We start from the raw sequence: 27,727 nt of genomic DNA, 5'->3' as shown, positions 1-27,727 counted from the left end.
GAACCTATGAACCTATAAAGAAGCTTCCGATGCATTTTGGCCTTTAGTGACAGAGAGTAGGAGTTTGTCTTTAGAGTGAAGAGCTTTGGAAGGGTGGTAGTGTTGAAGCATGTATTTTAGTGCTGGCTAATTATCAGGGTAGTGTATCAGAGTATGAGCTAGTAGTAGCTGACTATAGTGGAGATGATGTGAGAGTTCAGTCCAGTTTAGTTGTTTAAGGGCAGAACAGTGATGAGTTCTAAAGGGGTGATTTGCAGCAAAGCAAGCTATTTTATTGTTCCATTGTTCCTGCTTTGTTTGTGTGGACAAGTATCTGTCCAGACAAATGCAACAACTGGAACGTCCACAGGTATACCATACTAAAAGGATACAAGTCCAAAACAACATGTCCTACATGGACCGACTCAAAGCCCTGTCACTATACTTGATATCCTACAGACTGTTAAGAGGTGACCTGTGTCTGGCATACAAGGCATCCCCTGACCCATTACTGATAGATTTACTGCACATTAACAAGTCAAATGTCATCATAAATACTCAGTCAAGGATCTAAACCTCTTCTGCTATATCAACAGAATGGTTTGGAGGAACAGGTATATTTCACAGAGGATACACTGTTGTGGAACAGACTTCCCATCCACCTAAAACAAAGTTCATCCCTCTTCATTTTCAAGTGTAACTTTGATCTATGGATAGGAAACAGAAAATGTACTCTAGAACTGCCTCCTGTACTACTAAGGGAGATATGCAGCTCCTAAATGTTTTATCCCATGCATGGGTCCACTCAAATTATCTATGGTATTATCCCAGTTGTTCTCATTATGGGTAATATACAATTATCTACCATGGGATGGGTAAGGCCATGGGATAGGTTATTTAGAACATAAAAAAGGAAATTTGCTAGGCTTAAAATGGCTCACAAAGGCAGCTAACCTAGTATTTACCTATGAACCTGTGCTTTCCAGGCCTTGTCTCTAAGCACCATTACTTGTGTACTGTTTTTAGATAGCCATGTTGCTGGATTAATTTTAACAGTTTTTCTCCTGATGAGAGCATGTTCATTCAGTATACTAATCAAGGTTTGTTAAATTCAAGGACTACCTCATCTAAAGGAAGATTTTTTAACATATTCCCATTGTATTGCTTGAAGATGAGATGAAATTGTCTACATTAAAAGTAGTAAATTACAATAATTTTATTACTGACTATAACAACATTTTCTCACTATAACTTAATAGTATATTTAGCATGCCTGTTACAGCTCTTATGATTACAATACATCAAGCTATATTCAAAAACATATATCGCCACCCAAGAAAATTATTTCCTGTGCTCCTGTCGAGCAGAGTCACAGAGATGATCCCCGGGGTGAATTTCCTATTTCCCATCCAATCATCAAGATTTTTCTTGAAGAGTGCTAATGAGGAGCTTTGTTTGATATAGATAGGTAGTTTGTTCCAGAGTATGGGAAGTCTCTGGGACAGGAATCTATCCCTCCAGCATGTTCTGTTTATTGTGGTGCAAGGTTTAGGTCCCTACAGCGTGTAGCTCGGATGGATTGGGATTTCTTTAAGTGGAGCATGTCCAACAGCTCTGGGTTTTACATAGCTTTGTATGTTAAGCAGAGATCGCCTCTGAGTAGACGATATGTGACGGAGTAAAGCTGGAGTTTTTTGAGAAGGTCTGCATAGGGCATCTGTTTGAGGCTGGTAATCATCTTTGTGAGGTATTTCTGCAGCATTTCCAGTTGTTGTAGATGTCTTGTGAGGTACATACCAAAATAGGCATTGTACTCTATAATGGGTCTAATGAGTGACGAGTAGAGGGGAACAATGACCTCTTTTTTCCCTGGATGAGAAACCTTTTGTGATGAGGTGTGCCACGTAGAAGGATTTCCTGACTACTGTGGTGATGTGATTATCAAAGGAGAAACTACTGTCCAACTGTGTCCCAAGGTCTCATCACACTTTCGGTGTTGAGTAGACTACCACCTATGTGGTAGCTCATGGGTACAGAGTTTTTACCAACGGGGATGACAATGCACTTTTTGGCATTGAGCTTGCGGCCATGGCTTTGACACCAGGCATTTGTCTTCATGAGGCTCTTTTGTAGGATGTCCACATCATTAGGAGTTTCAACTATGGCTCCTAGTTTGCAGTCATCTGCGAACTTCATTAGCCAAAGACCTTCTGTGTTAGCCTGTACTTCAGAAAAGTAGATACCAAAAAGGAGAGGACCCAGGACTGAACCCTGTGGTACTCCACTTGTCACTGGTCTGAAGTCGGATTTGGAGTTTGCTACTCTCACAGTGTGGGTTCTGTCAGTGAGCCAGTTGGCAACCCATCTTGTGACATAGGGATTTATACCTAGTTTAGTGAGTTTATCTATAATTCCAGAGTGGAGGATGGTGTCAAAAGCCTTGGAGTGATCTAGATAAGCTGTGTGAGCAACCTTAGCCTCGTCTACGGCTTTGGTGACTGCTTCAAAGAAGTCTATCAAGTTTAGGAGACATGATCTGCCTTTTACAAACCCAAACTGAGTGGGGTCCAGAGTTTGGAGATTACCAATGTCTTTTGTGTATAAGATCCATGATGATACGTTCCATGGCCTTGCAGACCAGGCTCGTTAGGCTAATGGGGCGGTAGTTTCCGGGGTCCATGGTGGCTCCCCCTTTGTGGAGTGGGATAACCATTGCTGTGCGCCATTCAGGGAGCACAAAACCTGAGGTGAGGCTATGATTGAAGATGGTGCTTAGGTGGGGTGCCAGTCCATTCTGTAGTTCATGTAGAACGCAGCCTGGGATGTTGTCAGGTTCCCATGGATGCTATGTTCTTGGCTTTGGAGAGTGTGGTTTTTACCTGTGCAGCCGTGATTACAGGAACTTTGCATTCTTCCAGTATAGAGATGGGCCCTTTAGGGGGTGAGAGGGGGGTAAAGTTAGCACTGAACCTATCTATATGTTTTCTCTGGTCCTGCTAATGTGTCATCTACTTATTTTGTTTTCTTTAAAAAATTGCTTATTTGTAAACCAAATCAAGATCACTTTTGACAGAAATATGACATGAGATTGAGGATATTGCCTCTTTATGCACGAGTACAAGTAAGGCCTTTCTTCTTGTCCCGTTCTATTAGCTACAAAAAGTAACTCACTGCTAGTGATTTTCTAATATTCTTGGTTTTACAATTCCTTTAACTTCTGTTTCTTTAAATTCTCACTGCTGGAATTCCATTTCTGACTATCCCTCTGTTAACATCTTCTAAGGATTCTTCCATATCAGTCTCTGTAGTGACTTATTTCACTAATTTAATAACTTGGTTTTCTGTAACACCAAGTGTCATCTCTATCAATTTCTGTAGTGATTTCTTTCACTAATGTGCCATCTGTATTGTTCCAGTAATACATGGGTTTTCTCTGCCTTCTAGCCAAAGCCAGATTTTAGTTTCTTCCGAAGGTTCCACTGATATTATTTTTTTCTTTATCAAGCTGTATATTTTTAACTCTATGTCATACTACTATTGCCGTCCCCATTCTTATCAAGAGTACATTTCCAGTTGTGTGTTCTCAAAAGTGTGACAGACTATTGCTGCTCCTCCCCATTCTTACTTGGAGTATATTCAGGACTGAGAGTCTAATGCTACTCCCCTCCCCATTTTTAGTTGATGTATATTCAGATCACAAGGTATCTAATATACCATGTGATGCCCATGCACTGGCCCAGTAATCAAGGAGCTTCAATCCTCACCACTAACACCGGTAAGAGATGTGCACATTGGGAGGATAACAAGTACACAGACAGTAAAGTACAATTTCCCCTAAGAGCACTCAGAGATAACAGTCAGTCTGGGGCTAGTTTCTCCCTTTCTCTCCAGATCCCCAATAAGACTCCCCACTGGCACAACTTTAGGGTTCAGATCTCAGCTGAGTGGTCAAGCCAAAACCTCCAGCACCTTCTCTGTCCAACCAGTGTTTCACATCCCTGCCCAAGTAGCTGATACACACACAGACTTTGAGATTTGAGTTATATACAAACACACAGATACTCCTGGCAAAGGCTGGCACAGGTTCCCTAGCTATGCCCCCTTCTGCCCAGACCATAAGGTAGTACCAACTGCCACCAACCATTCTTATCAGCTATTATAAAAGCCCTTACCAAAGGGTGTCCATTTTTACTGTGTAATGTTATTATTATCCAATTGGTAAATGTGCCCACGGCTAATGCTAGTTAGGAGTGGCCTATACAGTGTCACCAAATACATGCAAGTACTCTCAGAGCTTAAATATCTCTACACAAAATCAGCTACAGTTAAAAGGTTTAAATATATTTAATAATAAATAATAAAAGTACAAGACAATACTTATTAACTCAACACAGTGACAGTAGAGACTTCACAATTCACAAGAAATACTTTAAAATAACATATTATGATAGTCTCACATAATAATTTTCTTAGGTGGTGAAAGCCAGGGTACCTTTTTGACTAGGCTTATATAGGCCCTAGGGCCAATAGCCAAGTACCTACATATGAACCTATATAAAACATCTATACTAATCTTGCTATATTCCTATCTATCTCTAAGAGAAATACTAAGATCTAAGTCTTACAAACAGAGCAAGGCAAGTGCTGGTGAGTTGTCAGATTCAGAACAAAATACAAAATGCACTCTCTCTGAGATAGTTCTTACATTAATAATAAACATTACTGCTGGGTTAGCTAGATGACATCACTATTTGACACTTGCATCTAGTTCCCAGGCTAAACAGATACCAACAGAATTTAACATGTCTCTGTCAAAAATACTTCTCTCTCATATGTACAGCTGCTAGGAAGTCACAGAGCAAATACAAAAACATTTACATGTTAAATCTAGTAATTATCTCTGTCTTAAGATGATAGAAAGAATTTCCAGATGTAGACATTCTGTCTTCTAGCTGAGATAACACACAGTTGTAAAACTCATTATTTATCAGCTTATTTTCTTAGAGTTTGCAGGTTAACTCTCTATGTCCCAATTTCTACCACAAAAACATACATTTGCATTGACATACAGTTTATACACATTTCTGCTATTTTCCAGCAGGGGTGCACTGTGGTTACATATTTTGAAGCTCAGCACATAACACCGGTTTCTTACATTTGTCAAACAAGCCTGTGGATCATATTAATATTTAGAAATGACATAGGATTATTTACAAAATTGTATCTAGCTGGGCTGGCAGCCTTCACACCCCCCCCCCAGAACTCAAGCTAGTTTTCAAGTGTCCCTTGAGAAACATTGCTTGAGATGGTTGAGCCTATCTGGGAGTACCTTACCCCATTCCCTGTCTTGAGATTCCACCTGCCTTGGCATTGCTAACCCCAGTGCTGTGCTGCACTGTCCCTTCATATGCCTGCAATCCTAAGCTCCACCACAGTAATTTGGGATTTTCCTGGCTGGCTCCCTGTAGTCATGCATCCCCCTCAGACTCCTCCTGCCTCCTATTGCCAATACATAGCACAAGAGCTTCCCTATCATGGTAAGGTTTCATTATGTTAACATGGTACAATTTGTGCCCCTGCCTCCTGCCTAGCAGTTCTACCATGTAGTTAAAATCACTGACCTTCCTTACCACCTTGTAGGGTCCCTCCCAAGCTGCCTGCAGCTTGTTGTATCTGACAGGAATGAGAACCATTACCTGATGCCCTACAGCATACTCTCTAGCTCGAGCATTCCTGTCATACCAGACCTTTTTAAACTGTTGGGCTTCTGCCAGGTTCTCCTGGGCCAAGCCCACGAGTTCTCTGAGCCTTGTCCTGAGGTTTAGAACATATGCCACAACAGGCTCCTAGTGGGATTCACACTCACCCTCCCACTCATCTCAAATTAAGTCTAGAGGCCCTCTCACCCTATGCCCATACAACAACTCAAAGGGTGAAAAAAGTGTGGATTCCTGGGGAACCCCTCTGTAAGCAAACAACAGATGTGGCAAATATTTGTCCCACTTCCTCTTACACTGGTCTGCAAATGCTCGCACCATCAACTTGAGTGTAGAGTTTAACCTCTCAATAAGACCATTTGTCTGAGGATGGTAGGGGGTGGTCTTTAGGTGCTTCACCCGACAGTACTTCCACAGACAAGCCAGCAGGTCTGACATGAAATTGGCACCTCTGTCAGTCAGTATTTCTTTTGAAAAACCTACCCTGCTGAAAATCTCTAACAAAGCATTTGCCACCTTTTCTGCCTCAATGGAGGATAGACACACTGCCTCAGGGTATCTCATAGCATAATCTACTACCTCTAGGATATACCTTTTCCCTGTGGAACTTGGGGTACTCAAATGCCCCACAATATCCATAGCTAACCTCTGAAATTGTTCCTCAATCACAGGCAAAGGCATCAAATGAGCTTTCACCTTGTCTCCTGCCTTGCCTACCTTTTGGCTCTGCTCACAGATCCTGCAGTACCCTGTTACATCTCTGGAAATCCCAGGCCAATAACAGTTCTGCATAATACATTTCTTTGTACATTTTATGCCCATATGACCTGCAAAGGGAATATCATGGGCTATGGCTAGAAGTGCCAGATGGTAGGCTCTAGGCACTACCAACTGTTGTGTTCTCTCACCCTCTAGTCCTCCCTCAGGGGTCCACTCTCTGTACAGTAACCCTTTGTCCCAGTATACAGATTCTCCCTTCCCTTGAGAATCAGGTGCCTCACTAGCTACCTGCCTCAGGTCTTGTAATGTAGGGTCTGAGAGCTGAGCCTGCCTTAACTCTCTCTCTCTTTGTAACCCTTCCCAGCTCCCCCTTCCACAGGAAGTCTGGTATCCTCTGACAGCGGTGCCTCACTGTCAGCCTTGGTACTACTACTCACCTCTGCGCTTGCAGTCACTCAGACCAAGGGAACATCAGTACCAACAAGCAGCTGTGGCTCACCTTCAGTCTCACTGCTACAGGGTAGCTCCCTCCCTGATGTAACCACCTCACCAGTCTTGGCTGCAAGTATGCGGTCTGTCTGGGTTTCCCCCAGGCTAAAAGACCCACATCCTTGTCTCCAAGCTTGACTGCGTGCAACTGCATGAACACACAGTACTGTATTATCAGAATCATTCCCTATCAGGACATCTGCAGGGATATCCTCAAACACACCTACTTGCTGGCTTCCTTTTCCACCCTCCCAGTCAAGGTTAACCCCAGCCAAAGGTATTTGGAATGGGGTCCCTCCTAAAGCTCTGACTGGAGTAGACTACCCAGGCAAGTAGTGCTCCTCTGTAACCATCGCAGGCTTCACAATGATTATATCAGAGGCTGTGCCTCTCTTAGCAATGGTCTCTTTGCCATACACTAAGATACGATATAACCTCTTGTGGTGGTTTGGTACCCTTGTTGTCTCAAGACAACCTACTGTTGGCATTTTGTCATTTCCACTTACTGGTTCTCCCACCTTTTGTTCCCCACCTTGTCTCTGTGGACATCTATATGCTACATGGCCCTACTGGTTGCATTTAAAACATTTAACCCTAGGTCCTGGACATGTACCTGGACTAGTGGCTTCCCCTACTACTGGCAGATTCTGTTGGGGCAGTCTGGGCTGCCCAACATGGGTTCCCTTAGACCCATGAGCAGTACTGGGTGTCCTAGGTATAGGTCTCTCTTCTTTCTCAACTCATCTACAGTAAGGCATTCCCTATCAGCTAACCAGATCCTCATGTTCTCAGGAAAAGTACTAAGGGCTTGTTCCCTCACCAAAAGGTCTACCAGCCCTTCAAAAGTGGTGACCTGACATCCACTCACCCACCTATGAAAATACGTGCTTAGTTCAGCAACATATTCACATATACTTTCATCTGCCTTACGTCTATGCTCATGAAACTTTTTCCTATAAGCTTCAGGTGTTAGCTTAAAACAATTCTAGCAAGCAATTCTTTACAACATTATAATTTATGAAATAAAAGGAAAGCATAGTCAACAGTAGCTGTGAACAACTAGAAAAAAACTTTAATTGTAAGCGCTTTTGTTGAGGCTGATGCCAAAACTTGATTTCGGTCAGATGATTTTGAAATTACATCAAATAAATTCCATGAATGAATATGAAAAAATGAACAAATAAATAAATAACAGTCAGATCAAAGTATGTTGTTACTTAGAAGAACTACCACTCACTAGATAACACTAAAAAATTAAGAAAGATAAAGTCATAATTCATACTTCACATCCACTGAATTACTTCTAGAAATAATCCCATATGAAAATATAGGCCTATATGGCATAAAAATATATGTATATATGCTAAAAGAACATAATTTCACCTCAATAAACTCCTTAACTTTAAAACACAGGCAATTGAACAACTGTCATTTAAACCTGGTGGCTTAAAAGCATCTAGTTTCAATTGCCATAATAATTCTTGCTGTTCTAATTTTAGTGATAAAGTTCCACCTCTCTTACCATTTTGAACCTGATCAATTACTTTAAACACAAAGGAATGTTCAGGATGGGTGGAAATGTGTTTCGCCTAAGCATTCTCAATTTTATTATTCCTAATGGCATATAAATGCTCACACAAACGTTCTTTTAATTTTCTGTCCGTCTTCTCTATATAGAAACTCGGACAGAGTCTATATTTAACCAAGTAGAGTATGCTTTTAGTATTACAATTAAATCTTCCTTTTAATATATATTTTCTGTTGTTAACCTGAAAGGTATTTCTCTATAAACCTACAATACAGGCAGGCTTCGCATTTAAACCACGCCATAGTTCTTAGATAAACCTATGTCTTGAATTCTAACAAACTCTAAATTCTGCCCTCTCTTGAAAACTATTTTTGGTTGGGGCAGTAATTTGGGAGCTATAGTTGTATCAGTGGAAACCAAATCCCAATTTTTGGCCAAATAAATTTCAAATTGAATGCATCCATACTAAATGGTGTAACAAAAGTTAATAATAAATCAGAATTGTTGATAGTCTTTTCTTTTTCTCCAAGTAGATTTACATTCATTGGGTTCATGTCATTCAAAATAGCCCCTAAAATAACCTGTCCTCCTCTCAATTTGAACTTCAGAAATTAGTGAGTTCAATAATATACTAGGGTACCCACGTTTCAGAAGCAAATCCTTCAGGAATTCACATTCTATCAGGAAGTCTGAATAGTTAGAAATCATTCTTGCAGCTCTCACGAGCTGCCCTTTTATTACTGATCTCTTCTGATGGAATGGATGTGAGGTAGAGAAATGCAGGAAAGAATTTGAATATGTTTCCTTTCTATAAATAGTGGCTACATATGCTTGTCTTATCTTTTTTAAGTAGAACATCTAGATAAGATATTTCATCAGTTTCCGACTCACTAGTTGTTGTTGTTGTTGGTCTTTCGGCTTTTCCCGGTTAGGGGTCGCCACAGCGGAACTCTGGTCCGCTAATGATTGGCAGTTGGTTTTTATGGTGTCGAGTTGCCAGCCCGATGCCCAACCTTCAACGAAGGCATGCCCATTCAATGCATGTCTTTCGAACACTCACTCGACCGCGGGGAGGACATGCAGACTCCACATAGAAGGCACTCCCAACCCAAGCCGAGAATCGAACAGGAGAACCTCAGCTCAAAAACTGAGTTGTATTATTCAAATAATTTACAGTTCTGGAAATATATTATGACCTCCCTTAAATATGATAAAAATATCATCTAGGTAACGCGTATAGTAATAGATGCATTCTGACCATGGATTATTGTTGAAAACATACTCGTGTTCCCAAAAAGCCATTACTAAATTTCCTAAGCTCACCCCGCATGGTGAGCCCATAGCTACCCCCTCTGTTTGCAAAAAGTATTTGAAATTAAACAAAAAATAATTATTTGTTAAAATCAGATCTAATAATTCTTGAATGAGGGACAATTCTTGGTTATCTACACCCTTCCTGTTCAAAAGGCAACTAATCCACTCGATGCCAAGCTTGTCTGGTATTACTGTATATAAATCCTTGACATCGATCGTGACAAAATTATAGCTCTCTACAAAATCCAGCCAATTGATGGTATCCAAAAATGTCCAAAAATCTTTGCAGATGTTTTTCTCCCAATAAGTACCCTTTTAAAAAATGATCGACAAATTTTGCCAGAGGCTAAGTTATGGAATTCCTTCCATTAACTATTGGGCATAAGGGTGGATTGAAAAGGTTCTTATGTATCTTCAGGACTCCGAATATAACAGAGATCTGTGGTGAAGGTATAGAAAAATAATTATATAACTCTATCGAAATTCTACCTTCTATGAATAAATAATTCAAATAGATCCTTAGTCTCCTGTAAGCTATATTAAGCTCATTCAATGTTACTGGTGAATAAGAGTTAGAATCTAACATTTCATCCATGCGTTGGTTATAATAAGAACAAACCAAAAAGACCAAACTCCCAACTTTATCAGGATTAGTAATCCTTAAATTATTCTTTAAATTTCTCAACATTTCCCATTCATGTGTATCAAAATTATTCACTTGGTTAGACACTGCTATACTTCTTTTAAACACATTACATATAGGGTGCTCACATATTCTAAAAAGTCAACATCAAATTATTTATTTATTTATTTATTTATTTTATTTATTTATTTACATTTGTTGACCGGGAGAGTCCGACTGGACACAGGTCTGTTTTCAGCGGAGGCCCGGGGAGAAAAGCTCCACATTAAGTATTACTTGCATTATACAGTTAAAAACATAGCATTTAAATATAGACATTAGTCCAGCTGAGGACGTAAGGCAAGAATAAAACATAGATGTAAAACAGCTGTAGAACATAGTACAATTTTAAAATATGGTGACATATACTAAACATGGTTACAAATGTAGTTGATTTTCATCAGTGAACAATTGATACAATCTGTTTTTGAGGCACATAACAGCCATTAGCAGTTGTTGCTACAAGAAGTTAGTATTATGTGGTAGGTAGCTGGGAACATGGGTAGCCAAGCTTGCTAAGAGTAGGTTGTTAGGGCGCCGAGAGAGGTTGTGGGTGGGTGGAGTGGATAGTATTAGAGGGAGGGTTGCAAGGGCATATCTGGCAAGTTTTTAAGTATGATTTTAGTAAGGATTTGAAGTGGGTACAAGAGGTTACAGAGGTAATTGAGGATGGGATGGAGTTCCAGAAGTTGGCTATAGTGCAGGAGAATAATGCTTCTCCAGCAGAGTTATTGGCTCTTGTGACCTGTAGGAGGTTTTTGTGGCTGGATCTTAGTGGTCTCGTGGTTATGTAGGGTTGGAGTAGATTCTGGAGGGATGGGACTTTTAGTGGTTGGTTTATTAGTTTGTGAGCGAGTGTGAGTTGGTACCATTGAAGAAGGTGGGGGAGCTCTAGCCAGCCCAGTTCTGCTAGTGGGAGACAGTGGTGAGTATGATAGGAAGCCCCTGTGGCGAATTTGGTGATTTTGTTGTAGCATTGTCTAAGGTTAGTAAATATTGGAGAGGCGTAGAGTAGGGTAGAGATAAGATGAGAATTTGCTACCGAAATTTTAGCTGCTTTGGTAAGTAGTTGCTGATTTCTATATAATGCTCCTAGTTTTTAGTGCACTTTTTAACGGTCATGGAAATGTGAATGTCAAAGTTCAGTTTATTGTCTATTTCTACTCCTAGTAATTTGGTGTGTTCTGTAGGATGTATGGTGGTGTCTTTTGCTGTGATGTTAAAGTGAGAGCTGTCTAGGGTAAGTTTGATGGGTTGGAAGATTAGTAATTTTGTTTTGTTTGGGTTGAGTATTAGTTGGGCATTGGATAAATAAATTTCAATAGAAGAAAATGCTTCCTGTGTGACTTTTTGCAGTTCGGGTAGGGAGTGGGTTGTGCAGATGATGGTTGAGTCATCCGTGTATTGTATGAGTGTGCCATGTGTTCTGGCTGAGGCTAGATTATTGATGAAAATAGAGAAGAGTAGGGGTCCCAGGATGGACCCTTGGGGAACCCCTATGGAGACTGGTAATTGTGGAAAGAACATTTACAGCTTTACCATGGAGTAAGAGGGTCAGTATCCGTACCCAGAGCCTTTGGTCAACATCATACTGTTTATGTACCCTCTCAAACATATGAATAAAACTATCAAAATTATCCCCCTCTGTAAACTGTTTAAGAAATTTACTGACCTTTGTTGCTTCTAGGGTTCGGGTTACTCCCTTCTCCATTGCCTCCATGACTCTGGCAAAGAGTCAGCATCTCCTTTTCATGTTGCCTCTGCCTCTCCTTCTCCTCAGCTTCTATTTCCAAATGCCTGGCCTCCAACTCAAGTCTCTTTCGCTCCAGATGGATTTTTAAGTCCTCTATAGAAAGGTTGAGTTGTCCATTCTCTGAGTGTTGCACATATTCACTGCCAGTCTGGTCATCCTCCTGGTTGCTATTTTCTGATGCAGCTGTGACCAAAGCTGCAATCATGTCTGCTTAGTCAGGTTTCCATGCACCAGTCCTTTAGCCTGGTGCATCTCAGCCAACTGGCTCCATGTCAGCTTCCCATACTCCTCTGCTGACATGCTTGCCTGCTATCCCTGATTAACTAAGCTAACAAAAGAAATAAAACAATTGTGATCTGAACTCTGAATGTTCACTGCGTGGCTGATTTAGAGTACAAAAACACCTTCAGTGATCACTGTACACAAGCTACAGGAATTCACTATCCACACCACTACAAGCCAATTAATATGTGATGTGGCTAACTCACCACTATCAAACAATTAATATTTGATGTGGATATCCCACCACTGCCAAACAATTAATATGTGATGCCTGTGCACTGGCCCAGTAATCAAGGAGCCTTAGTCCTCACCACTAACACTAGTAAGGGACGTGCACATTGGGAGGATAACAAGTACACATACAGTAAAGTACAATTTCCCTTAAGAGCACACAGAGATTACAGTCAGTCTGAGGCTGGTTTCTCTCCTTCTCTCCATATTCCTAATAAGACTCCCCACTGGCACAGCTATAGGGTTCAGATCTCAGCTGAATGGTCAGGCCAAAACCTCCAGCACCCTCTCTGTCCAACCAGTGCTTTGTGTCCCTGCCCAAATAGCTGACACACACACCCTTTGAGATTTGAGTTATATACAAACACACAGATACTCCTGGTGAAGGCTGGCACAGGTTCACTAGCTGTGCCCCCTTCTCCCCAGACCATAAGGTAGTACCAACTGCCACCAACCAACCTTATCAGCTACTATAAAGGCCCTTACCAAAGGGTGTCCAATTCTACTGTACAATGTTATTATTATCCAATTGGTAAATGTGGCCATGGCTAAGGCTATTTAGGAGTGTCCTATACAGTGTCACCAAATATATACAAGTACTTCAAGAGCTTAAATATCTCTACACAAAATCAGCCACAGTCAAAAGTTTTAATATATTTAATAATAAATAATAAAAGTGCAAGACAATACTTATTAACTCAACACAGTGACATTGGAGAGGTCACAAGTCACAGGAAATACTTTAAAATCACATAGTTGGACAGTCTCACATAAATATACAAAACATCTACACTAATCTTGCTATATTCCTGTCTATCTCTAAGAGAACTGCTAAGATCTAAGTCTTACTTACAGAGCAAGGCAAGTGCTGGTGAGTTATCAGATTCAGAACAAAATACAAAATGCACTCTCTTTCTCTCTGACATAGTTCTTAAATTAATAATACACTTTACTGCTGGGTTAGCTAGATGACATCACTATTTGACACTTGTATCTAGCTCCCGGGCTAAACAGATACCAACAGAATTTAACATGTCCCTGTCAAAAATACTTATTTCTCAGATGTACAGCTGCTAGGAAGCCACATAGCAATACAAAAACACTTTACATGTGAAACCTAGTAATTATCTCTGTCTTAAGACAATAGAAAGAACTTCTAGCTGCAGACATTCTGTCTTCTAGCTGAGATAACACACAGTCATAAAACTCTTTACTTATCAGCTTATTTTCTTAGAGTTTGCAAGTTAACTCTGTATGTCCTGATTTCTACCATGAAAACATACATTTGCATTGGCATATAGCTTATACACATTTCTGCTGTTTTCCAGCAGAGTGCACTGTGGTTACATTTTTTGAAACTCAGCATATAACACAGTTTCCTTACATTTGTCAAACAAGCCTGTGGATCATATTAATATTTACAATGACATAGAATTATTTACAAAATTCTATCTAGCTAGGCTGGTAGCCTTCGCATACCACGCACAAACACACACAAAATCTCCACAGTAACTGAGAAATCTTGACCTAATACAATATCGTGATTTAGATAAGGAACTAAGGATGCAGTATCTTATCTAGCAGTATCTGAATTTCTACTTATGGTATAGGGTATTCTTTCTTACTTCCAAACATCTGCCACCTTTCTGTTGTAATAGGTTTTATGCTAGTAAACTTCATATCATTTAATAAGTGAAATCACGCTCTCAGAATGTATTAATCCCTCCATTTCTTTTCTATCCTCCAGCCATGCATTTGGTTAAATGGATTGTGGCACAAAAGCAACAGGCTGAATCTATTGGTCTATCAATTATTTTGTCATGCTCTGTTGGTAAAAGTTCCATTATAAATAGGTTGCTTAGAAATCACTTTTCTGAAAGGTACAATATTCACATTTCCATTATAAGAAATTTGATTATGATGACACTTTTGTTAGGTATACAGCATTTACATTGTCATTACTAACACTTAAAATCACATTTTTGTAAGGAACAGCATTACCAGCTAAGCATTTTTAATAATGTGACCCTTCTTACATTTTAGTTGTTATTTATTTATTTGATGTTTGTTTACAAAGGAAAGTCTGTCTGGGATAATATTCCATTTTTCAGTGGAGGCCTGGGAGAAAAGCTCCACTTTGACATAACATGGTTACAGTTATATAGAGTTATTTCAAAGCCTAATACAAAAGAATGACATATTAACAAAGTAAAAATTCACCTTCAGCTCATACAGTGTGAATGTACACATACATACTGCAAGTATTTGGACAGCTGTAACAAGTTGAAAAAGAACATTGTCAATAGATAAAGTATTCAGAAGTTGCAGTTCATACTGATGATGTTGAGTACACTGAGTAAACTCTTTGGAACAGAGATGACTAGATAATATATAGCCTAGGGAAAATATATTTGATTTTTGTCTAAGAAATACATTTTACTAAGTCTTTCTCTTTGAACATAGTCAAAGTATGCTGGTGGTGGAAGGAGGAAAGGGCTAGCTCACCCTAGGCTGGGGCAGGAACAGAGACAGGTTTTATTTAGGTAGTCTTTTAGTAGTAGTTTGAAATTGGAGAGGTTAGTGGTAGATCTAATTTGAGAGGGATAGAACTCCATTTTTTAGCAGCAGAGTCAAAGTCAACAGAGTCAGACAGACTTAGTTTCATTTTTATTTATTTTATTTTATTTTTTCATTTGTTTACTGGGAAAGTCTGACTGGACACATTTCCTTTTTCACGTACGACAACACAACCACTGTAGATGCAGAAAATGTATTCACAATAAAAAGCCACAGGTTAAGCGCTTTCTTCCCTTAACTTAAAAAGGGACTTCATCAGAACACTTTAAAATGGATACAAGTACTAAAAAAGAACCCAACCATATATATCCAAAATCATTAATTGGATAATGAGTATTAATTAATTCATTAAACCTTAAAGCAAAATCTACTTTACTGCCTTAGAAGTAATAAACTGCATTTTTTGTCCTTACAACCAGTTATAATATGTAAATGTGAAAAACGGTCACTGTCAAAAACTTATATTTTCATGTATACTCTGTTAAATACAATACATAATATAAAATCTCAAATCATGTATACATTCCATATGTTAAAATTCATACAATAATATAATGTTGAAAAATCTATGCATAAAAGGCTTTTTATGTTAAAACCAATTGATTTACTCGTGGTTTCATAAGGAAACTAAAAGGACAGTTGAACAAATTCATTTACCCCAAAATATGCCTTAATTTCAATACACTGGAAATACTTACTGCCTCATTTAACCCTGGAAAGTTGGCCGCATCCAATCTAAGCTGCCATCTTAATTCACAAATATCTAAGTGAATATCTAAAACTCTACCCTGTGGGTCCTTTGGCATATGTTGGAGCACCAAAAATTTAAATATGATTGCTAAACTGATGTATATGCCTAGCAAGTGCATTTGTTAGTCTCTTGTGTTTTGTATCCAGTAAATGCTCTGCTATTCTGTTTTTAAAAAAAAAAGTTTTTTACGCATAGATTACTTATAAGGCAGTAAAATAGATTTTGCTTTAAGGTTTAATGAATTAGTTAATACTCATTATCCAATTAATGATTTTGGATATAATGGCTGGGTTCTATTTTAGTACTTGTATCCATTTTAAAGAGTTCTGATGAAGTCCCTTTTTAAGTTAAGGGAAGAAAGCACTTAACCTGTGGATTTTTATTGTGAATAAATTTTCTGCATTTACAGTGGTTATGTTGTCATACGTGGACTGGCTTTGCACTTCTGTGGTGGTTCTTCAGTTTTTACAACAGTTTTCCTTGGAGTTTTGGTTTATTACAGAGATGGAAAGCACAGGCACCATGAACGGTGATTTATTTGAGCTGTTGCAGCAAATTCAACCGCAATTGGCTTTACATACAGCCCAAATACAGTCAATAACTGAAAAGTAGGGGCATAATGATGTGTTCAGCAGCTTAGGCTACCCTTTAACCCAGCCAACACCTTCCACTAGCAATTTGGGTGGAAATGGAAAGCAGCAGAGCAATATGACCAGTGGCCTGTCCATTAGCACTGAAGAGTCGAACGGGAGTCCGCAAGAAAGTTTAGGTTGGAGAAATAATACCTTTCACTTTGGAATAGAAAAGAGACCAGGAAATGGGATTCAATATGAAGGTACATCAGTAGTAGAAAGGATTAAAGTATTTGAAAAAAAAACTACTATCGTATAAGAAGCTGCAAATGGAAATTTCATATTTACAAAAAAACATTGATATGGAAATTGTTCCTCGTGGTTTAAGATAATGGAAATATCTGAATGGTGTGGAGAACAATGCTGAGCTGCTAAATGACATTCACGAGTTATTTGACAAAACCGGCATCCAAATGATGAAGCTTATGGTGAAGTCAAATCTTTTGGGAGTGGAAAGGGCAGCTAATGAATTGGATGAACCGAGTCAAACAATTAAAAGTGATATTCACTTTAATGCTAATCAAATATATACAATTCTACCTTTCCAAATGTAACTATTATTTGTAATAATATTTTTACACGTAAAATAAATAAGATTAAGCGTGACTTGAATGAATATGCTTCACAACGGGTGTATCCACTTTCTACTGGCAACATTGGTAGTGGGGATGATCTGGCTAATCAGAGTGTTGATTCAGGTGTGAATGCAACCAATGATGCTGGAAACATGAGAGGGAGTAGACGAGGCATACAATCTTGTTCCAATGACAAGAGCGTTAGGTGGTCAGAGAGGTTAAAAGGAAAAGAGCAACAGCCACGCCCTTTTCAAGCAAAAAAACTTTCAGGATTACAAGAGACAGGGTGCACAACCAAAGAACAGCAATGGCAACAAACGGAGCAAGAGCCAACAGTGGAGGACTTAATGAACTGGGCCCTTGAAATGCTAAACCCCATAAGTACTGTTACCAGCTTTGATCCAGTTTTTGCACCCAGAACTTTTACAGCTAGCGTTTTTGTTTCTACCCCCAGTATTTTCAACAACACCATAAAGGAAGGTAGTTGTTTAAAGGAAGGGGGAGTGACATTAACAATGGATTTTCCAATGCAAGTTTTGAAGCAAAAAAGATGGATGATGTATTATTTAACGATGTACTGATTGAAACATCAAATGTAAACAACTCATTGAACACATTGTTTATGGATATAAATGGTACATGCAGTAGGTGTGATGAGGGTGATGTTAATGTATTAGAGCCTCATCTTATATACAACGAGTTTAAGGACTTTACTGTATATAATTATTCTTCGAAAGAAATTAAAACAGAACATGTGAATGTCATTTCAAAGGGTTTGCATTTGTGCCCTATAGGAGGGCTAGAATTGACAGTACATTGACAGATTTAAAACATTATACAAGGAAACTTAATGTTAGAGTTTGGTTTAACTCACAGAATGGGGGAGAAAATATAAATATTGGTTTAAGAAGACCCAGTACTTTTAACCCGCCTTTGAATAATGTTATTAGACTCTTTGAGAATAAATGTGAAAAGGACATACGTAAAGTGTTGAAACAAAAACCAGATGACAATTTTTTTAATCTCACATTAGGAGAGGAGCGTTTGCTTTTAGATTTGGTGCACGACATGAGTATTCGGTTGATGAAGCCAGATAAGGGCAATGGAATTGTTGTTATGAATAAATCGGATTATTTAAATGCTATTAACACTATGTTACTGGATGATTCATATGTAGTGAGTTCCATCAATGAGATACATGTCATGAATAGGAAAATAGATTTGCTTATGGAAGACATGCTGTTTCAAGGTCAGATTAATGAGGATGAGCATGCCTTTTTGACTAATAAGTACCCATGATTCCCAATATTTTTGGAATTCCCAAGATTCATAAAGGTTTGACGAATCTACAATTTAGACCTATAGTTGATGGAAAGCATTCCAAGACATGTTTTATAGGGCAATTTTTGGACCAAAGGATTTGTGGGAATTCCTGCATAAAGTGGGCAGAATCAAGTTGGAGCAGAGTAACGTATACATTTTGGTAATAATAGATGTTGCTAGTCTTTTTACAGTTATCCCACATCACGAAGGATTAGAGTGGTTAGAGGCCCAACGTTTGGAAACTCAGCTATTTGATCAAGATGACATTAATGTGTGCGTTACACTTATGGAGGTTGTCCTCAAGAATAACTATTTGCATTTCGAAGGCCAATATTATAGATAGAGGATGGGGGTAGCAATGGGGGCTGCATGTGCCCTCATCTTTGCCAATTATTTTATGGCCTTTTGGGAATGACAATATGTTTTTAAAAGTGAATATATGTCCAAATTTTGGTTTATACAAGATTTTTGGATGATTTGTTCATTTTATGGACATGCACTGAAACAGAATTGGAGCAATTCTACACATATATCAATCATACAGTTGATTTTTTGTAATTCACATATTCTTATAGTAAAGAAAAAATCAATTATCTGGATGTAGAGTTATATTTTACTAGGTCCAATAGTTTAGGGTCAAGAATTCATAGTTAAAAGACATTTTCTAATTCTTATTTGGAATACACTAGCACACATCCACTCTTCCAGAAAAAGTCTGTAGTGAAAGGATAGCTAGTGAGAGCAGCCAGAATGGTTGGCTCAGACACAGCTTTTCTTGATGAAGTTAGCCTTATTATAAATATGTTTAAAGCAAGAGGATATCCGGAGGCCTTATTAAAGGAAGTAAGTCAAGAGGTGATTGATAAAAGGAACACAGGTTTTTACAGACCGATTTTGGTCTATGGTAAAAACACTTTTGGTGTCTCAAACAGATCTATGGATCCCAATTTTGGTATGGGATTCATTGCTTGTTTTAATCAGGATGTGTTGAAGATAGTGGACATTATATATAGTAACTGGGATATACTACAATTTGATGCAAATATAGCCCATAAAGTGGGAGGTGACCAAAAATTAGTTATAAAAGGGATATATTATTTAAAGATATATTTGAGAGAGCCTATCCACACAATGGAAATGGTACGGTCAAATAAAAAGGTAATTTTAAGTGTCAGCACTGCAATTATTGCCCCCACATTTTGGAGACAGGGGAAAAATTTGGATTAAACGGGAAAATTTTGAGACTAAATGGACACTTTAATTGCAACACAGTCACTGTGGTCTATTTAGCTAAGTGTCTCATTTGCCCAACTTTTTATGTAGGAAAGATGGCTAGATTTTTTTAAAAACAGAATAGCAGAGCATTTATTGGATATAAAACACAAGAGACTAACAAATGCACTTGCTAGGCATATACATCAGTTTAGCAATCATGTATTTAAATTTTTGGTGAACCAACATATGCCAAAGGATCCACAGGGGAGAGTTTTAGATATTCACTTAGATATTTGTGAAGTAAGATGGCAGCTTAGATTGGATGCGGCCAACTTTCCACGGTTAAATGAGGCAGTAAGTATTTCCAGTGTATTGAAATTAAGGCATATTTTGGGGGTAAATTAATTTGTTCAACTGTCCTTTTAGTTTCCTTATGAAACCATGAGGAAATCAATTGATTTTAACGTAAAACATTTTTTTACACATAGATTTTTCAGCATTATATTATTGTATGAATTTTAACATATGGAATGTATACATGATTTGAGATTTTATTTTATGTATTGTATTTAACAGAGTATACATGAAAATATAAGTTTTTGATAGTGAACTTTTTTCACATTTACATATTATAACTGGTTGTAAGGACACAAAATGCAGTTTATTACTTCTAAGGCAGTAAAGTAGATTTTGCTTTAAGGTTTAATTAATTAATTAATACTCATTATCCAATTAATGATTTTGGATATATATGGTTGGGTTCTTTTTTAGTACTTGTATCCATTTTAAAGTGTTCTGATGAAGTCCCTTTTTAAGTTAAGGGAAGAAAGCGCTTAACCTGTGGCTTCTTATTGTGAATAAATTTTCTGCATCTACAGTGGTTGTGTTGTCGTACGTGGACTGGCTTTGCACTTCTGTGGTGGTTCTTCAGTTTTTACAACAGTTTTCCTTGGACATTTCCTTTTTCAGCAGAGGCCTGGGGAGAAAATCTCCACATACAATAAAAATACAGCATGGATTACAGGACAATTATAAAACATAGAACAATTATAAAACACAGAGTAGTTATAGTTGTAAAGCATCGGCAATGTACATTCTGGTAAGGAAATAAAAATACAATTGGATAATCACAGTAAAGTTCTCCTAATATAAAATATAAAGAGCAATTTTAGGACAATTATAAAATATAGGGTATGTACAGTTGAAAGCATCAGCGTACTTTCGCGGTGGTGCAGCGGTAGCATTGTTGTCTCACAGCAAGAGGTTCTCCTGTTTGATTCTCGGCTGGAGTGCGGGGAGTGCCTTCTGTGTGGAGTTTCCATGTCCTCCCCGCGGTTGAGTGGCCGTTCGAAAGACATGCGCAAATGGGCGTGCCTTCATTGAAGGTTTAGCGGCCCGGAGTTCCGCTGTGGCAACCCCTAACTGGGAAAAGCTGAAAGACAACAACAACAGTTGAAAGGATCAGCAGAGGATGGTCTGGTAAAAATGCATTTCGATAATCACAGCTAAGATATATTTGGTATATCAGCCGGGGGTGGAGCATTGGCAGAGTGACATACTGAGGAGGTTTTTTTTAGGCTAGTTTTGAATAGTGGTAAGGACTGAATAGAAGTAATGTTTACAGGCAGTTCATTCCAGATTTTACCTATGTAGTTTGCAAATAGGGAATCCCCTGCTTGGTTTTTGGATAAGTAGGTTTTTATTTGTTGTTTGTTTGAGGAACGGAGTGGTCTGCTGGTAACATATGGTTTAAGAAGAGTTTTTAAGGCTGGTATTTTTTGTGGGTCTGACCAGATTTTGTGGGCCTTTGTTAGTTGTGTATAGTGTAGGAGATGGGGGACCTCTAACCAGTTAAGTTGCTTTAGTGCAAGGCAGTGGTGAGATGTAGCTGGTGAGTTTGTGGCATATGTTACAGTTTTATTGCAGCAGGATTCAAGTTTATGTAATTCAGATTTCTTGAGATTAGTGAGGATGGGGGCATCGTACAATAGGGTGGAGTTTGGGCAATGGCTACTTTGGTATTTTTGGTAAAGTAGTGTTTATTCCTGTATAGAGTATTGAGTTTTTATGTACCTTTTTCACTGTCTGGGAAATGTGAATATCAAATTTAAGTTTGCAGTCTATTTCTACTCCTAAAAGTTTAGTGTGTGGTGATGATGGTATTGTTAGTTGAGGCAGTTAAGAAGGTGTTAGGGGGAGGAGCAGCTTTATTAGGTAGGAAGATCATTAGTTTGTTTTTTTAGGCTCTTTGAGTTTTAGTCTGAAGTTCCAGCAGACAGGGTGCAGAACAGATCACTGTGGAATCATCTGCATATTGGATGAAAGATGCATGGGTGGTTGCCAGATGGAGGTTGTTAGTAAATATAGAGAATACAAGTGGGCCTAAGATAGAGCCCTGAGGAACTCCAATGGTGACTGGTAGGAGGGGAGAAAGCGTTTGCTGCCAGGAGACTGCTTGCTGCCGCCCTGTGAGGTAATCTTGGAACCATGCAAGTGTGGAGTTAGAGAAATGTAGGTCAGTGAGGGTATTAAGTAGGTCAGTATGAAAGACCATATCAAAGGCTTTTGACAAGTCTAGGAAAATAGAAGAGACATAGTTATTATTAGTTCTGTGGAAGTTGACAGTGTTAGTGAAAGACAGTGCGGTTGTTGTGCTATGGTATGGTCTGAAACCATGTTGGGTATTTGTTAGAAGATTGTTAGTGAGTAGGTAGTTGGTAACCTACTTATGAATTACTCTTTCAAGAATTTTAGATAGTGGAGACAATATTGCACTTGGTCTGTAGTTATTTAGGTTTACCACCATTTAGCCGATGGACACAATGTTGACCGTCCATGCCTCGAATGCAGTGCAGCAAATATGCAAATTACCGAACGCTAATGTATCAAACGGCAATCCCGCTCCCCCTTTTGGACCCATGTTAGAACTCGTTTCGGATGTAGAGCGGTCGAAAATGTCACATTCTGTGTTCTTTGTGACATTCCGGCCATTCAACATGCAAAACTTCGGGATTTTGACTTCAGCATTGGTGGGTTCTACTGCAGTGTATTTGCTTAAATGGTGGTAAACCGTTATTTAGTTCAGTTGATGGGCCACCTTTATGTAGGAGAATGATATAAGAGGTTTTCCAGATGGGAGGTTCCTGGTGTTCAGCTATGGATCTGTTGATTAGTAGTGCGACAGGGTATGCTATACCTTCTGCTGTTAACTGTAAGTATTTGGCAGGTAGACCATCAGCAGCCAGTCTGGTGGGTTTTAATTTTTTCAGTAGTTTTTTGATAGTGTTAGTTGACACTGGTTGGAGAAAATATTGATGAATTATATTTTGTGGTTATGGAGGGTTTGGTTGTTGAGGGAGTTTGATTTTTGGATAGTTCTAGGATGGTTAGTGTAAAATATTTGTTAAATTGAGTAGCAATATTGTCTGAGTTGTTGGTAGTGGTGGGAGGAGGTGTTCTTGTTTTACCTGGTAGAAGGATGTTGTTTATAGTGAACCAGAATTTTTGTGGATCTTTGTGGTGCCTGGACTGTATTTCAGTGTAGTAGTTAACTTTATCTATTTTAATTTGTTTCTTAGCTTTGTTTCTAAGTTCCCGGTAAGTTTATTTATTTACATTTGTTGACCAGGAGTGTCCGACTGGATGCAGGTCCATTTTCAGTGGAGGCCCAGGGAGTAAAGCTCCACAGTTAAAATATACAGACAGTAGTTACATTGGATTTACATAGCAATTTGATTAACATAGCAATTAAAAATTACAAACATAGTTACAGATGAAGAACATAGTACATCAGCAGACAACTAGAATCTTTATCATCTGCGAAGTACATAACAGACACTAACAATTGTTACAATAAGAAGTTCCTGCTGTATAATAAGTAGTTAGGCTTATGAGCATCCGAGCTTGCTGTAATCAAAGTAGTTAGTGGGGTGGAAAGAAAGGTAGTGGGTGGATGGGGTGGGTGATATTAGAGGGGGAATTGCAAGGGCATAGCCAGCATGTTCTTAGGTGCGCTTTTAGTAAAGTTTTGAAGTGGGTGCATGTGGGTGGAAGGGAGTTCCATAATTTGGCTATGGTGCAAGAGAATATTGCTTCTCCAGCAGAGTTATTGGCTTTAGTGACCTGTGAGTGATTTTTGCTGCTGGATCTTAGTGGTCTGGTGGTGCAATAGGGTTAGAGTAGATTCTGGAGGGATGGGACTTTTAGTGGATGGTTTACTAATTTGTGGGTGAGTGCAAGTTGATACCATTGAAGGAGGTGAGGGAGTTCAAGCCAGCCCAGTTCAGCAAGAGAGAGACAGTGGTGACTACGGTAGGATGCCCCTGTGGCGAATTTGGCAATTTTGTTGTAGCAAGTCTCAAGCTTGTTTAGATCACATTGCCTTAGGTTGGTATATATTGGAGAGGCATAAAGTAGGGTGGAGATAAGGTGGGAATTTGCTACTGAAATCTTTGCTGCTTTGCTGAAAAGTTGTTTATTTCTATATAACGCTCCTAGTTTTTTGTAGACTTTTTTATGGTCATGGATATGCAAATGTCAAATTTTGGTTTATTGTCTATTTCAACTCCTAGCAATTTGGTGTGTTCTGTTGGGTGTATAGTGGTGTTGTCTTTTGCTGTGATGTTAAAGTGAAAGTTGTTTTGAGTATGCTTGGAGGGTTGGAAGATGCGTAGCTTAGTTTTGTTTGGGTTGAGTATTAATTGGGCATCGGATAACCAAGTTTCAACAGAGGAAATGGATTCCTGTGTGACATTTTGCAGTTTGGGTAGGGACTGGGCTGAGCAGATGATGGTTGAGTCATCTGCGTATTGTATGAGTGTGCCATGTTTGGTGGCAGAGGCTAGATTATTGGTGAAAATAGAGAAGAGTAGGGGTCCAAGGATGGATCCTTGGTGAACCCCTATAGAGATAGGTAGTTGGGGAGATATGTCATTCTGCCATACAACAGATTGTTGGCGATCAGACAGGTAACTCTGAAACCAGTTGGTGACTGACTGAGAGAAGGATAGGTTATTGAGGACAGAGATGAATTGTTTGTGTGAGACCATGTCGAATGCTTTAGATAGGTCTAGGAAAGTAACAGAGGAGAGATAGCCATTGTTTTTATGTTGAAGGATAGTGTTAGTAAAGGAAAGTAAGGCCGTGGTGGTGTGATGGTTTGGTCAGAAACCATGTTGAGTACTGGAAAGGAGGTTGTTAGTAAGGAGGTAGTCTGAGATCTGAGAGTAAATGCATCTCTCTAGTATTTTGGATAGTGGAGAGAGAATAGCTATTGGGTGGTAATTGGTTAGATATGTGGAGGGGCCGCTTTTGTGGAGGGGAATTATATGTGATACTTTCCATAGTGTGGGAACGTAACTTTCTGACAGAAATTGGTTAATCAGGATGGATACTGGGTAGTTGCAATTTGTAGGTATTCACTTGGGAGGTTGTCTGCTGCTAAATTGGTGGGCTTAAGTTTAGTTAAGATTTTTTTATGTTGGAGGTAGGAACAGGAGAAAAAGAGAAGACAGAAAGGAGATTACTAGTTGAAGGTGTGGGTTGGAGTGGAGGGGGTTGTGTTGTCTAGCTAGTGATAGTATGGTTTGTGTGAAGTGTGTGTTGAATGAGGTAGCAATATTTTTGGAGGAATGAGGGATGTTAGGAGGAGGGGTACTGACTTTACCTGGGTGGCGGATGGAGGTTATGGAGGACCAGAATTGTTTGGAGTTGTGTAGGGAGGAGTCTAGGGCAGACTGGTAGTATTGGAATTTGTCCAGTTTTATTAGCTTTTTGACTCTATTGCGTAGTTCTAGGAATTTCTGTCTAGTTGAGGGGTTTTTGGTTTTGCGCCAGTGCTCCCAGGCTTTATCCCTGTTTTTCATTTCTGACTTAGTGGTTTTCTGTAGCCATGGGGAGGGTTGTGCTTTGGTTCTGGAAATTCTTATGGGAGCGTAGTAATTAAGGATGCTCAGGAAGGTAGTATTAAAAAATTCAACTGCGTCATCAAGACTGAGGTACTGGGCGGCCACGGTGGTGCAGCGGTTAGCGTTGCTGCCTCACAGCAAGAGGTTCTCCGGTTCAATCCTCAGCTGGGGTGCCTTCTGTGTGGAGTCTGCATGTCCTCCCTGTGGCCACGTGGTTTTCCTCCGGGTGCTCCGGTTTCCTCCCACATCCCAAAGACATGCTGTAGGTGGATTGGATACTCTAAATTGGCCCTAAGCTTGAGTGTGTGCATGTGTGTGCCTTCTGTGGAAGGTTGGGCACTGGGCTGGCAACTCGACACCATAAAACTCCACTGCCAATCATGAGCGGACAGGTGATCCGCTGTGGCGACCCTTAACCGGGAAAAAGCCGAAAGAAGAAGAATCAAGACTGAGGTACTTTAGAGGATGCCAGTTACATTCTTTGAGGGATGAGATGAATGGGAGTGGGTTAAAGTTTAGTTTTTTTTACGTATTTGATGATAGATGACAGGTTTAACTCGGTATAGGTGTTTTTTGAGTAGGAATGTTGGGGAGTGATCACTGAGGCTATCCAATAAGCAGCCTGCTATATATGACTGGGGGCTCTTACTGACTAGTATCCAATCCAGGGTAGTGTGCTTGTTGGAGTTTTTATTTATCCTGGTTGGTGACTGGACTAGTTGGGTGAAGCCATGAAGGTTTAGATGATGGGTTGGAACAGGATTGCCAGTCAATATTAAAATCACCTAAAATGATAGTTTCTTGGGGGAGATGGTGAGTAGTCCAGCTGAGGAGGTTTTCTATTGGAGGGATGTTTTGGCCAGGTGGGAAGCAGCATCCAATTATGTTGATGGTTTTATTTTGAGGTTGGTATATATTATTTCTTCATTGCCTATTTGTGGAGCTGATGATTTTAAGATCTGGATGTTTAGATGCTTTTTAAATATTATAGCTATACCGCCTCCTTTCTTGTTTAGCCGGTCTACTCTTAGTATGCCATAACTGGTAGGGAGGATTTGCTCACTGGTAATGTGAGGTTTTAGCCAGGTTTCTGTCAGGATGACTATATCTGGGGAGTACAAGTCTATAGTGGCATGGAGTTCATGGACCTTGTTGGATATACTTCTAATATTTAGGCTTAATAGAAGGAGGTCAATTGGCTTTCTATTGGCTGTGATTTGGGAGAAGTTGTGGTTTCTAGTCTGATTATGAAGAGTGGGGTTGGAGATGAGGCCAGGGTTGGGGTGGATGTCTCCACTTAGGGCTAGTTTTGATATGCATGAGGTTATTAGTTTTCTCAGTTTTTGAATGTGTTTGTTTATTAGGGAAACTTTATGATCATGCTCTGTGGGTAATAAGTATGGTAGGAGGGTTACTATGTTAAGTTATAGGGATGCTTTTTGTTTGAGTAATATAGTTGATAGAATATGTGGGGGTGCATAGAGATGATTCTTGAGTTGTTGGGAGGGGAGCTGAGTGAGGGTGAGACATGAATGGTGGCGTGAGTAGTAGTACAGTGGTAGTGGTTGAGTGGGGGAATGATGGAGTTTTGGAAGGATGTAAGATATGCAAGGAGAGTGCATGCAGTGAGCATAGGTATGGTATGCTTATACATGTTAGCTGAGGAGGAGGGATAGTAGTGGGAAGATGGAGGAGGTAGTGTTGGGTTTAGTGCTGTGGTTGGCTGTTGGAAAGATGGGAGGGGTTTGCGTGTGTAATAAAGGTAGGACCACTGGGGGTGGGTGGGAAATGGGGGCAGGATGAGGAGCGTAGTGGGCAGAGACCCTATTAGTTGCTATTACAAAGGGGCTGGAAACAATCAGGTAACAGAGTAAACTGATATAAGAACATATGATAGTGAATATGGAGACTCAGGTAGGTACCCTGTATTTCCACGAACTATCAGTTAGCTGTGCCGCAGTTCAAGCAGTTTTAGTAAGTTTTATGACAGGGCTGAGCATAAAGTGCTCAAAGGGTGGTTATAGTTTTAAAAATGGTGCCCGCCACAGGTAAT

The sequence above is a fragment of the Protopterus annectens genome, chromosome 4.part0 (assembly GCF_019279795.1).
Source record: "Protopterus annectens isolate FY-2018-M chromosome 4.part0, PAN1.0, whole genome shotgun sequence".
NCBI lineage: Eukaryota > Metazoa > Chordata > Ceratodontiformes > Protopteridae > Protopterus > Protopterus annectens.
Note: the sequence above shows the minus strand (reverse complement) of the source record.